The 12,862-nt window shown below is 37.7% G+C and overlaps 1 long non-coding RNA gene across 1 annotated transcript in view; it reads left to right on the top strand.

Moving 5' to 3' along the window:
* LOC107968584 (uncharacterized) overlaps positions 1 to 7,447 on the top strand; it is an 83,928-nt gene extending 76,481 nt beyond the window's left edge. Inside the window, exon 3 of the long non-coding RNA XR_001709861.3 lies at positions 7,199 to 7,447. This is a non-coding gene — a long non-coding RNA (uncharacterized LOC107968584). The remainder of the gene's footprint in view (positions 1 to 7,198) is intronic.
* The last annotated feature ends 5,415 nt before the right edge of the window (positions 7,448 to 12,862 follow it).

The following is a 12,862-nucleotide window of genomic DNA, read 5'->3' as shown; positions in this document are numbered from 1 at the left end:
AGGCATTGGATTATAGAGAAAAGTGCCTTTATTTATTTAGCAATGGATTATGAAGATAAAAATAATATTCTAGTAAAAGTGCACACGTAAGCTTTTAAAAATGTTAGTTAAACAGGAAGGAAAACAGGAGCAGTATAGGATCCATACTGCTCAAAAATACTAAAACGGATATATTATCAAATTTGGTGGTAGAAAAGCAAAGCAAAAATAGTTTTAAATTATTTGCTTTGATAGAAAGTGTTATTCTCTTTTATCTTTCATCAGTTTGTTTGCTTCTCTATGTAATCCAATGAAACCAACAGTTTTTATTGTGTGTCAAACTGACATTCAGGTAATGAAACAAATCTGCAATTCTGCTGGAAGTTATGGTCTAATTCTTGAACAAAGAGCATTTTAAGTCTCATTATGTATTTTACTGAATTGTTGATTAACTTTTAAAATTTTATTGCTGTTATTAAGTATAATACAGAATGATTTGCAATATTTCAACATAACTCTATTTACTACAAACAATTGGAAATTATATGAATCAATATATCCTGTATATTGTTTGCATTATTAACAATATAACATAAAGAAAAATCATAATGACACAGGATTTTCTTCTCAGTCACTGCAAGCCAGGGACCTCTGGCTGGCAATGCCTCACCTGGGCCTCACTCAGCCATGCTGCCTGCTGCAGGAGATGGCCACCCACTTGGCCCACCTGGTCTGAGTCTGGCCTGTGCACTGGCTCCCAAGTTCTTGTCCCACGCCCAAGAAGAATGAGGATGCACTGACAATCAAAGCATGAGCAAGGTGGAGAATTCTATTGGGTGATGAAACAGCTTTCCATGGAGAGAGGATGCAGGGGTGGTCCCCCTACCTCAAGGTGTAAAAGTCTCCTTAACATGGCTGAGTGCATGGCTTTTTATGGGCTCAGAATGGGGGAGGGGTAGCCCATAGTTAATATTGAAAAAGGCAACATTCAATTGGTTAGAAGGCATTATTCAGAAAGAATCAACTGGGAAAGGGTGGGCAAACAGTAACAGAAGTTCTCACTCTGGGTGGCAGGTTTCATCTGGGACCAGCAGTCTGGTCTCTTTCAGCATTCAGGCTGTTTTTGGCTTGAAGGTGGGGTTTCTCTGGGGATGTTCCTATCTGCCTAGGCATCTGGCTGCCTCCTGCCACTCTCAATAACAGTGAAAGTATCTAAATAGAATGACAAAATGACCAACCACCGTCTCAATTTTAAAATTTATGGCTCAGAAATAACACCACACATCTACAACCATCTGATCTTTGACAAACCTGACAAAAACAAGCAATGTGGAAAGGATTCCCTATTTAATAAATGGTGTTTGGAAACTGGCTAGCTATATGCAGAAAACTGAAACTGGACCCCTTCCTTATACCTTACACAAAAAATAACTTGAGATAGATTAAAGACTTAAATGTAAGACCTAAAACCATAAAAACCCTAGAAGAAAACCTAGGCAATACCATTCAGGACATAGGCATGGGCAATGACTTCGTGACTAAAACACCAAAAGCAATGGCAACAAAAGCCAAAATTGACAAATGGGATCTAATTAAGCAAAAGAGCTTCTGCACAGCAAAAGAAACTATCATCAGAGTGGACAGGCAACCTGCAGAATGGGAGAAAATTTTTGCAATCTATCCATCTGACAAAGGGCTAATGTCCAGAATCTACAAAGAACGTAAGCAAATTTACAAGAAAAAACAAACAACCCCATCAAAAAGTGGGCAAAGGATACGAACAGACACTTCTCAAAAGAAGACATTTATGTGGCCAAAAACATATGAAAAAAGCTCATCACCACTGGTCATTAGAGAAATGCAAATCAAAACCACAATGAGATGCTAACTCATGCCCGTTAGAATGGTGATCATTAAAAAGTCAGGAAACAACAGATACTGGAGAGGATGTGGAGAAATAGGAACACTCTTACACTGTTGGTGGAAGTGTAAATTAGTTTAACCATTGTGGAAGAGAGTGTGGCAATTCCTTAAGGATCTAGAACCAGAAATACCATTTGACCCAGCAATCCCATTACTGGGTATATACCCAAAGGATTATAAATCATTCTACTATAAAGGCACGTGCACACATATGTTTATTGCAGCACTATTCACAATAGCGAAGACTTGCAACCAACCCAAATGCCCATCAATGATAGACCGGATAAAGAAAATATGGCACATATACACCGCAGAATACTATGCAGCCATAAAAAGGATGAGTTCATGTCCTTTGCAGAGGCATGGATGAAGCTGGAAACCATCATTCTCAGCAAACTAACACAAGAACAGAAAACCAAACACCACATGTTCTCACTCATAAGTGGGAGTTGAAGAATAAGAACACATGGACACAGGGAGGGGAACATCACACACCAGGGCCTGCTAATTTTTGTATTTTTAGTAGAGATGGGGTTTCTCCATGTTGGCCACACTGGTCTTGAACTCCTGCCCTCAAGTGACCCACCTACATCAGTCTCCCAAAGTGCTGGGATTACAGGTATGAGTGAACACGCCTGGCACCCCCTATCTTCTAGCTCTTCTAAACATTCCCCACATCTGCTTTCTCTAGTGGCAACTTTAATGATTAGCCCTCACTGGCACCACTGTGTCCAAAAGAGAGAAAGTAAATGGCTGGAATAGGAATGAGGGACAATAAATGAGAAGAGAGGCAAAAATACAACACATTTTCTTAAAAAAAAAAAATGGATAATTTCATTCCTTTCAACAAATTATGGGCTATTTGCGTACCTAATTTGATCTTCCTCCAAGACCCCAAATTCACTCACACTCATTAATCATTTTTGAAAATAAAAGAAAAATGCATACTAAATACACACCAAGTCATGTTATGTTGATATTTTTCTCTCTTCACTCCTGTAACTGATTTTGGCACCTTAATACAGTGATGATAACACGCAAATCCTTATACAATAACCTAGTTAGTATTCCTACAATAAATAATTCCCATTTCCATCACTTTTAAAGCATCATTGCAAGAAGTAGAGCACAGCAATGTGGCCTTATGTTTCTTATTTTCCAGATCTTTTTTTTTTAAATTTATAATCAGCACAACTGACACTTCCTAATCATATCAAACATGCCAATCCTTTCAGAAGCAAATCTGATTTAACATCAAGGAGCCTGGCTTGAGCTCACAGAGGAGATTTCCCCTGACTGATCTCCAGAAGTTTTTGGCTGCTACTTAACACATTTACAGAGTTAAGATTCAACCCAGTTTCCTAATACTTGATGGGCAAAAATCTCTTTCGACTGAGCCAAGGAATCTACTCTCTGGTCAGCATAACAGAAAGTATGTGCGGGCAGGTGACATTGGAGTTTCTTGTTTGCATTTTTGGTAGAGAAAAGAGAATCATATGCACACAAACGGAAATTGATACTGAAAAACTCTGGAATAAAACAGAAACTGCTGCTTTGAGGGTAGAGATGTATTCACCTTAAACTTTCAAAGAGATATATGGAGATGAAAAGAATATAGGCTTACCTTCCTATTTTGTTTTGCATCTCAGAAGAGTTTAACCTAACAGACAAATACCACTGATCCTATCTTAAGGGATACATAATTTTCCAATAAGGCACTTTGTGGGTATTTTTGGCCTATAAAACAGATAGCGGATGAGCTCTCCTTGCTAGCTGCAAGCTGGAGCTTGTGTCAGGCTTCACTAGGCACACAAGGCTCTGATTTTGTATCATTAAAGACTCATTATCTCTTTTAACTTCTGTTGAAAGCATTCATCCATAGCTGTAGCTACTACCGAAACAATAGAGGCTCCTAGCACAGTAATAATGCCTTGTTTTTTGGCCAGTTTAAAGAGCCTTTAAGGGATGGTTTGGCTTTCACAACGCAGAAACAAAAAGCTACTGCTCAGGAAAATATGAGAGGTTGTTTCTATAAGTAACTTCAATTTTAAAGAGTGGCAGAAAATCTTCTGATGTGAGTGTCTCAGAGTTAGGAGTCTGCGTATACCTGAATGCTAAATTCCTATTGGGGAAATATTACGTTTTCCAAGGAAGAATGGCATGCCTTACTTATGCTTAACCTCAAAGAGAAAAAATACTTTAATAAGAATGAAACGGGCTTGGTGTATTGATCTTGCCAATTTGTTGGATATTAATATATATTTGGCAGTGAGCTAAACTCTCCATTGAATTCAACAGTGGATTATATGAACAGTAATTTCTACATTTGCCAGCTTTGTTTACACTTTCATTATACCTCTACTGCATTATCTGATGCCTTCATACAGTTTTCAATCTTATAGCCACTTTAATCTCCTCCTGCACTCAGCATATCTCAGTGAGTTTGTTGGCATAAGGGAATTTTGAAGGTTATATTACAGTACATGAATCAACGGAAAATGAAATGCACTGGAGACACAATCAGCCGGTTTTAATTCATTGCAGAAAGTTATAGATACCAAAATGCATTTAATGTAATCTGATCTCTTTATTCAGTCCTGAATTTATGAGCAATTCACCAGGAGTCAAATGACAACTTTGTTTTAAAAATAGTAGTCTATATTGAATGCCATTTTAATATATCTCTGACATATTTACATTTAAAAAGTGGGAAAAGTGGGATGTTTGAACATAAATTTCTCTTTTCATAGAAAAGAAAAACCTGAGACAGATGATACTTTTGTTCATTGAAACATTATCTGTCATTATGACATAGGTCAGCTTGGTGATAACAATTAAATAAATCCAGCTCATCAGTCCATCTGATAAACAGATTAGAAACCCCCAAGATTACCAAGTGTTTCATTCATTATAAGGAGGAGGCCAATTGCACCATTGTACTCGGCTCTATAAACAACATTTATGGAAACAAGACTGCTCTTTGCCTAGAATGATCAAATAATGTTCTTGGTTCAAACTGGTCAACAAGAAGATATGGAAAGGGGTTTCCCAAACAGCTTCTCCAACAGCAACGTGAATAGATGAGAAACTTCAGTCAATTGTTGTTTGGTTACAAGATGTGGCCCTTCATTCTACATCCTAAATCATTTTTGGTAATTTTGACCCCATCAAAATCACTAGTCTTACCTGGGGAAAAAATAAGGTAACCTTTTCTGACTCATATTTGAGAAATCTCCTTTTCCTATATACCATAGCACAGGCATTTAAGTTGAAGGAAAAATGTGAAAATTCTACTTGCTATTTATATTTCAATATACAAAATTTGTCATCTACTACAAACAAATAAATTTCCCAACTTGTGTCTCTGGAAACTTCTTATTGTTTATATAGAAAAGCTATGTAATTTTAATAAATCCAAGGAAATAATGCTATTTGTTGTAACAACTATACTTACAGAATTTTAGCTTATTAAATGTGGAAATTGTTATATATTATTGTAAAATAATATATAGTACTTATAGAAAATAAAAATATATTTTATGTATTCATATTATTTATAAGTATAATTGTATAAATATATTTTTTACTACATATGTGAAATAAAAATTGAGGTTTTACCATAAATTTTATGGAATAACAAGAGCATTTGAATGGAGGGTGTTCTGAGTGGTTGGTTGAATAGAACACTTTTGTAATTAGAACTGAATTCTGTATTACTTTAGAGTTACAATAATCATAGTAAACATTTTCTTAACAAGGCTCAAACAGCTAGTTCTTATTTAATAGATACAAATTTCCATTCCAAGAATATTCCAAACTAAAACTGGACCACATTTAAATACTCTTATTTACTCAGTTCATTTTACTCTGTCAAAAGAATGATATAGTACATTTTCCTGATGTTTGTTTTAAAAGTAGGTCAAAGAAATGGTAGGAGAAAAAGGAGATAGAGGGTTAGAAGGGGAATAACTTATTTTCAGAATCAAGGACCAGATGACTTAAAATGTTTGGTTCATAGAAATCAGGAGTAAAAACAATTTATTAGAATCATCTACCTACAGTTGTCCAAATAGGCCTATACCCACAGAGGGAAGCTTGAGCCAATCTAGTTTAAATGAGGTAAGAAAAAGAGTTTCCACCATTTCCTTTGAAAGGGTGATTTTCCCAGACTCCATCAAACCTCAGTGTTAGGAAATACTTCTTAATATGCAACTAATATTCTCTTGCTCGATTTCATTCAATTATTCCCAATTATTCACCCTCTGCTACATTTCTTATGTGTTTATTTCTTTTAAAAACTAGTTGCCTAGTCATACACTCCTTTAATGTCCACCCATTCAAGCTACATTTAGTCCTTTATGATTTCATTATGATTGAATTCCTCCAGTCAAAGGTATTTATTTTTCTTATATCAAACTGATTTTTTTTGGTGGAAGGTAGAGCTGTGAAGTGAGTGTTTTAATTATGCTCTTATAAGTTGTATGAAGAAAGTGTAAACACTGAATGTCTCACATTGTAGCCTAAGACAACATACTCCTGAAAATCAGATACTGAGAGCTTTTAAATGTTAACCATTTGTTACATCTCTTCCTTTTGAATATTCAAAGACTTTGAATTTTTGGTGTAAATTTCAAGTGAACTTTGTTGTGCAAAAAGTGTAACTTTTCATGATGATGCCGGGTTTGCCAAATAGAATGAGAATTACATGTTATTTGCCTTTGAGCTGCTATTTTTCACAAGCTTTGTAACTATTTCAATTATATTTAAATTACAAAAATGATCACAACAAAAATACAATACACTTAATGGAAAACGGAAGAACTAACACTGTCTTTGGGTGCACAGGCTTACAATAAAACAATAAATGGCCGGGCGCAGTGGCTCACGCCTGTAATCCCAGCACTTTGGGAGGCCGAGGCGGGTGCATCACGAGGTCAGGAGATCGAGACCATCCTGGCTAACACGGTGAAACCCCGTCTCTACTAGAAAAATACAAAAAAAAAAAAAAAAAAAAATAGCCGGGCATGGTTCCGGGCGCCTGTAGTCCCAGCTACGCAGGAGGCTGAGGCAGGAAAATGGCGTGAACTCGGGTGAACCCGGGAGGGGGAGCTTGCAGTTAGCCAAGATGCGCCACTGCACTTCAGCCTGGGCGACAGAGCGAGACTCCGTCTCAAAAAAAAAAACAAAACAAAAAAACACACAATAAATGACTTAAATTGTCATTATTTTGTGTTAATAGAACCTTGGACTGAAATGACAAAGATAGTATTCGAAATTGATTTTCTTTTACTTCTAGGTAAGAAGACTGGTGGTGCTGCTGGAATAAAAGGAGTGATGGAAGACAGATGACGGTGTGAGGAGAAAAGGTAAGAACAAAGTCTTTAATAGCAGTTTGGAGGAGAAAATGCCCTTTACTTAGGAGCGAGGTCTTAGAACACTGAAATCAGTGTTTGCAAAGGACAAGAGACCCAGAGGAGGTCCACTTAATGCTATTCCAAATCTCAAGCCAACAACCTCCCACCCGCTTGATATCTTTCAGCATTCTTTCCTCCTTCTCAGCAGTTTCTTCTTTTTACCTGTATTTGGAGCTGGCTTTTAAGAGATTGAAGTTTTATCCTTTGTGGGAAAGTTCAAATTTTAAAACATTTTGAAGATAAAAAGCCTTCAAGTATACAGAAAATACCTTTAAACAAAATGTTATTTATGTAGATAATTATATAGATAATTACAGTGTTGTTGGGGGTGGCTTGTATTAGTTAGGGTTCTCTCGAGAAAGAACCAATGGTATATATATGTGTGTGTGTACGTTTGTGTATACGTGTATATGTATATATACACACGTATATCTTTTTGTGTGTATGTGTGCTTTTGTACACACACACACACATAGACACACACACACACACACACATGTATGTATATATACACCCAAAGATATTTATTATTAGGAACTGGCTCATGTGATTCTGGAGGCTGAGAAGTCCCACAATGTGCCATCTGCAAGTTGGATGCCCAGGAAAGTGGATGGTAGAGTTTTAGACCAAACCAAAAGGCCCAAGAACCTGGAGAGCCAATGTCTAAGGGCAAGAGAGGGTGAATGCATTAGCTCAGAGAGCAAACTTGCCCTTCCTCTGCATTTTGTTCAGGCCCTCAGTGGATTGGATAATGTCCAGCTGTATCGGTGAGGACAGTCTTCTTTATTCAGTCTACCAGTTCAAATGCTAATCTTTTCTAGAAACACTCTTATGAACATGCCCAGAAATCAAGTTTAACAGTTCTTTGGGCATTCAGTTAAGTTGATACACAAATTTTAACCATCACTTGGGGTCAGCCCACCTCAGCCACCCAAGTTTCAATTGTCTCCTAAATGTCCAAAGTTATATATATATAATGAAAAAAATGTCTGCAATTGTCAGAAATGTGTAGAACTGATTTCAGTACATGAAACCTGATATGGTTTGGCTCTGTGTCCCCACCCAAATCTCATCTTGTAGCTTCCATAATTCTCACATGTTGTGAGAGGGACCCAGTGGGAGATGATTGAATCATGGGGGCGGGTCTTTCCCATGCTGTTCTCTTGATAGTGAATGGGTCTTACAAGATCTGATGTTTTTAAAAACAGGAGTTTCTCTGCACACACCCTCTCTTTGCCTGCTGCCACGCACGTTAAGATGTGACTTGCTCCTCCTTGCATTCTACCATGATTGTGAGGCCTCCCCAGCCATGTGGAACTGTAAGGCCAATAAATCTCTTTCTTTTGTAAATTGCCCAGTCTCAGGTATGACTTTATCAGCAGTATGAAAACAGACTAACACAAAACCAGTTATGCAAATTGGCAAGTATGTTTGAGTAAGGATTCTTTGTTTCCCTAACAGTCTTAACATTGAAACTTTTTCATCTTGGTAGGAAATGGAAGCAAGAAAAAATTATGAGGATCAACTTTTTTGAAAGATCAATCGTTGTCTTGTCCTGATATTCTTTGCCTTCTTCAACAATTTTTGTTTTGTTAAACCTCTGCAGTAGTATACTATCACACCCCTTAAATTTGCCACATGAACAAATTTATTTATGTTTCTTCTTGAAAATCATGAGTCTACTCACCAGAATAAGTATTAAGAACAATGGTGCTTTTGAATCGAATGAATAGTGCAATATTTTACTGGTGACACTCATAAAAGGGTGAGCATTGCAAATACTACAAACATTAATATAACCTGTGGTCCTCACACTACACTTTGAAATTTGTTTTTGCAATTCACCAGTAATTGAATACAATCAATCAATCATGTTCCATTACATATGTTAATTCAAATATTTGTAACTTTATTGCATTTTGAAATTTGCTATCTAACTAGATTGCCAATGCTATCCCAGAATGCACAAAGAAAAGAAAGCACTGATACAGAAATAAAAATAGAAAGTAAAAACTCTGAGTGTAGTTGTGGCTGAGGGTTAGGGGGCAATGGTGTAGAAAGGAAAGCTGGGATAGAAATGGTGCATGTTAATTCATATAGCAACTGCATTCATCCATTTGAGGTAATGCAAACTCATGATAAAAGTAAAATGACCAAATCCAATTATATGCATCAATTCTATCTTCTTGAGCAGTTATCATTCTTTTGTAAACTACAATTTTGGCCACTTGTGTGTACCAACCCTTAATTGTCAGTAATTCTCTAGTTTTCTAGCATTTTGTAATGAGATATTTAGCACACAACACTGCTGCTGCCAGCTATTTACATCGTGGAATTGAATTATTGAACAGACATTTAAAAAAATCATGGGAGGCAGCCACTTACAGCATTCTTAAATGTTTTATTCTTTTATTTGATATTTAAAGACGGCAGATTCTTGCCAGAATATGTAGTGATCTTAAGGTCCCAGACCATAGCTGCTACCTTCCTTTCCATGTGACAGTCTCATCAAGAATTACAGAAAGTTCTCTCTTTTATTAAATAATCCTGATACAGACAAGGAAAATATGACTGCATCTACTGGATATTTACGTATTATTAAAACTCTTCATTTTCCTCAGAAATAGTAGGAATAGATACTGGTCATAATGTACAAACCAAGCTTTCAAAAGGTGTCTGTATGTACTCCAAAGGACTGTAGTCTTTAATGTGTTTCTCCATATAATTGAGTCAGCCGATGGGTGAAAATGTTGAGGGATTACTAATGTCATGGGAATCCAGGGTGGGTATGGTGGGGAAGATTACCTAGATGATTTCACATTTTCTTTCAAAAGAAGGCCGTGTCACCCATTCTTCTCAAAGACACCTAATGACTTTCCAAGAGCGACTTTCAGTGGCATTTTAAATTGGTTAGTAAAAGTGACACTGATGGCTAGTGGAGGAGAGCTGGTCCTGGCATGGGACATTTGGCTTCTCCTGTGCCTCTGCTCCTCGCTAGCTATGCAATTCATTTACACTGCCTGGGATGTGAGTTTGATGTTGAAGAGATTGAGTTCAATTTGTAAATACTTTCAAATCTCAAATTTTCTTAACTGCTAGTAATCTATGAGTTGTGTATTTTCGTAAGCATTTCCCAAGCTTTCAGATGAGCTCGTGGTTACTCGAAGCTAATTTTGTGTAGTCCTTACCATTTTCTGATTGCCCATTCTTGTGTTTGTTGCCTTTTTTAAAGTGAATTTTAAAAAGTCTGAATATGAGCGATTTTGGAATTAATCCTTTTCTTACTTCTTTTATTGTTTGACCCCATTTTTTTCTCCTATTATTTTTGGACTGCTAAATTGAAAACGCATTTAAAAATTTTTTGTTTCCTGATCTCTCCGAGTTTGGAATGCCTTATGTTAGACTTTGATCTTGTTTGCTTGATCTCATAATGTTCCATTTTGTCCATGGTCATCCTGAGAAGATCTTTCTGAAATCAACATTCTGCTCACCCTATTCTTTTTGCATTTTCTTTATTGCATATTCATCAAGGCCTAAATTCTCTATTCAGATTTGGAATCTCTTCCAACTTACATTGTAATTCTTATTTATTTCTTAGGTTTAAATAACATTCCATTTAGTCCATTTATGTCTGGATGTCCACTACCTTATGTCCAGAACTAAATGTATTCCCTTCCCACCCATGACATATGGTTATATATATTGGTTTTCATCCACAGTTCCTGGCTCATAACTTCCATAGCCCTTGTTGCAGTCTGTTGTAATGTTGGGGGCACTTTAGGCCCCAGAAGGAGGCCTTCGAAAACATAACCTCTCTCTCTCTAAACTTTTGCTGCCCTCCTTTTGCTTGCCCAAAGCAGGACTCTAATCTTTCTCTGACTTTCTGATTGTGAGTAATAAGACCCTCATTTCAGAAAGGGTCCTTCCCATGCCCCAGAGGAAGAAATGCTGCATAGAGAGGCCAAGAAGAATCTGGACAGAACTTGCTGGATTTCCCCACTCAGCCTATGAACATTAGATCATACCCTTTTTGTTCAATCATTTCTACGCAGTGGTCAGTCATGCCTATCCAATGAAGTCTCCATAAAAGGTCCTGGAGTGTGGTGTGCCCAGGTGCATAAAAGCTCTGTGTCCCTTCTCTCATACCTCACCCCATGCATCTCTTCATGTGTATACTTTGTAATAAGCCAGTAAACATAAGTGTTTTCCTGAGTTCTGTGAGCTGCTCTAGCAAATTAATTGAACCCCAAGATGGCGTCATGGGAACCTCAACTTGAAGTAGGTCAGTCAGTTCTGGAGAATGCAACTGGTACATGCAACTGGTAGGAAGTGAGGTAGAGGACAGTCTTGCAGGACTGAGCCCTCAACCTATGGGATCTGACACTATCTCCAGGTAGATAGTGTTGGAATTGAATTGGAGGACAACCAGCTGGGTGTGCTGCAGAACTGATGGCTTGCTTGGTGTATGGGGAGAAACCCCTGCATTCAGAAGTCTTTTGTGATGATTTTTGTGGTGTGAAAGCAGAAGAAAACAGCTCATTTTCCTTTTAATTTTTTCAGACTACCCCAACATTTCTTTTTTTCTTAGATAATAATATCATTATCCACAGTCTTTGCTGCTAGAAATTTTGGCAACACCCTCAGCCTCTCCTTTCCTATTCATCTTCCAATGGGTCAGCATCCCCATTGCCACAGCCTTGGCTTGTACATTCCCATTTCAATTCATATCCTTCCCTCACTTCCAGAGATGTAATCTTTATAGAGTTAAGCTGTGTAAAGGGAGTTCCAAAAGATTGAAGATGCTTGTGGGAGGGATGTTGGCATCTCTTTTCTCAGCTGGTCATTTGGCCAGGCAGCTGACTTGTTCATTTGCCCTGCATCTACCTGGGCAGAGCAAAAGTAATTTGAGAGAAAGAGATGACAGCACAGAGCAAAAGAAGAGTGGCAGAGCAGCCATCACGAAAGTGCATGAGTTCTCTTTGGGTCAAGGGGCATCACAGAGGCCCGGAGGCTGGAGCAAATGACTCACAAAGGGACTGTGATAATTTGATGGGGGCAGGAACTAAAAGATTTGGAAGACATTGAGATGGAGCTGCTTGGTGTCTATACACAGAGATTCACAACAGCCAGAGGAACAGAGACCAGCAGCCCCAAGAGATGTATATAGAATTAGGCCTTGAAAAGGGAAGGTGCAGGATGTGTCTGTGGGTGGAGCTGTGTCTCTGAGCATATCATAGCCCCAGAAACAAAATCAAAAGGGGGACTTAAGCTTTCCTTCTTCAGGTCTCCGCAGCCATACAGCTGGGCTGCAGTGGATCTCTTTAAATGTGGTAGAAAAAAAGAAGTTTTAAACTGAAAATGAAGAATTGTAACTTTAATAACTGGAAGTGCTTGGGAGATTTTGAAATCTGCCCAAGATGTGATTTAGCATAGGTCCACGAGATAGGGAAACTTGACACAGTGCGAGGAGCAATGATAAAGACAAAAAACTGTACTTTCACCCCACCATTCTGAGACAATTGAAGAAACTAGTTATCACTTAACCA

Source organism: Pan troglodytes, chromosome 16, assembly GCF_028858775.2.
Source record: "Pan troglodytes isolate AG18354 chromosome 16, NHGRI_mPanTro3-v2.0_pri, whole genome shotgun sequence".
Taxonomy (NCBI): domain Eukaryota; kingdom Metazoa; phylum Chordata; class Mammalia; order Primates; family Hominidae; genus Pan; species Pan troglodytes.
This window is presented reverse-complemented; position numbering and strand designations above follow the sequence as displayed.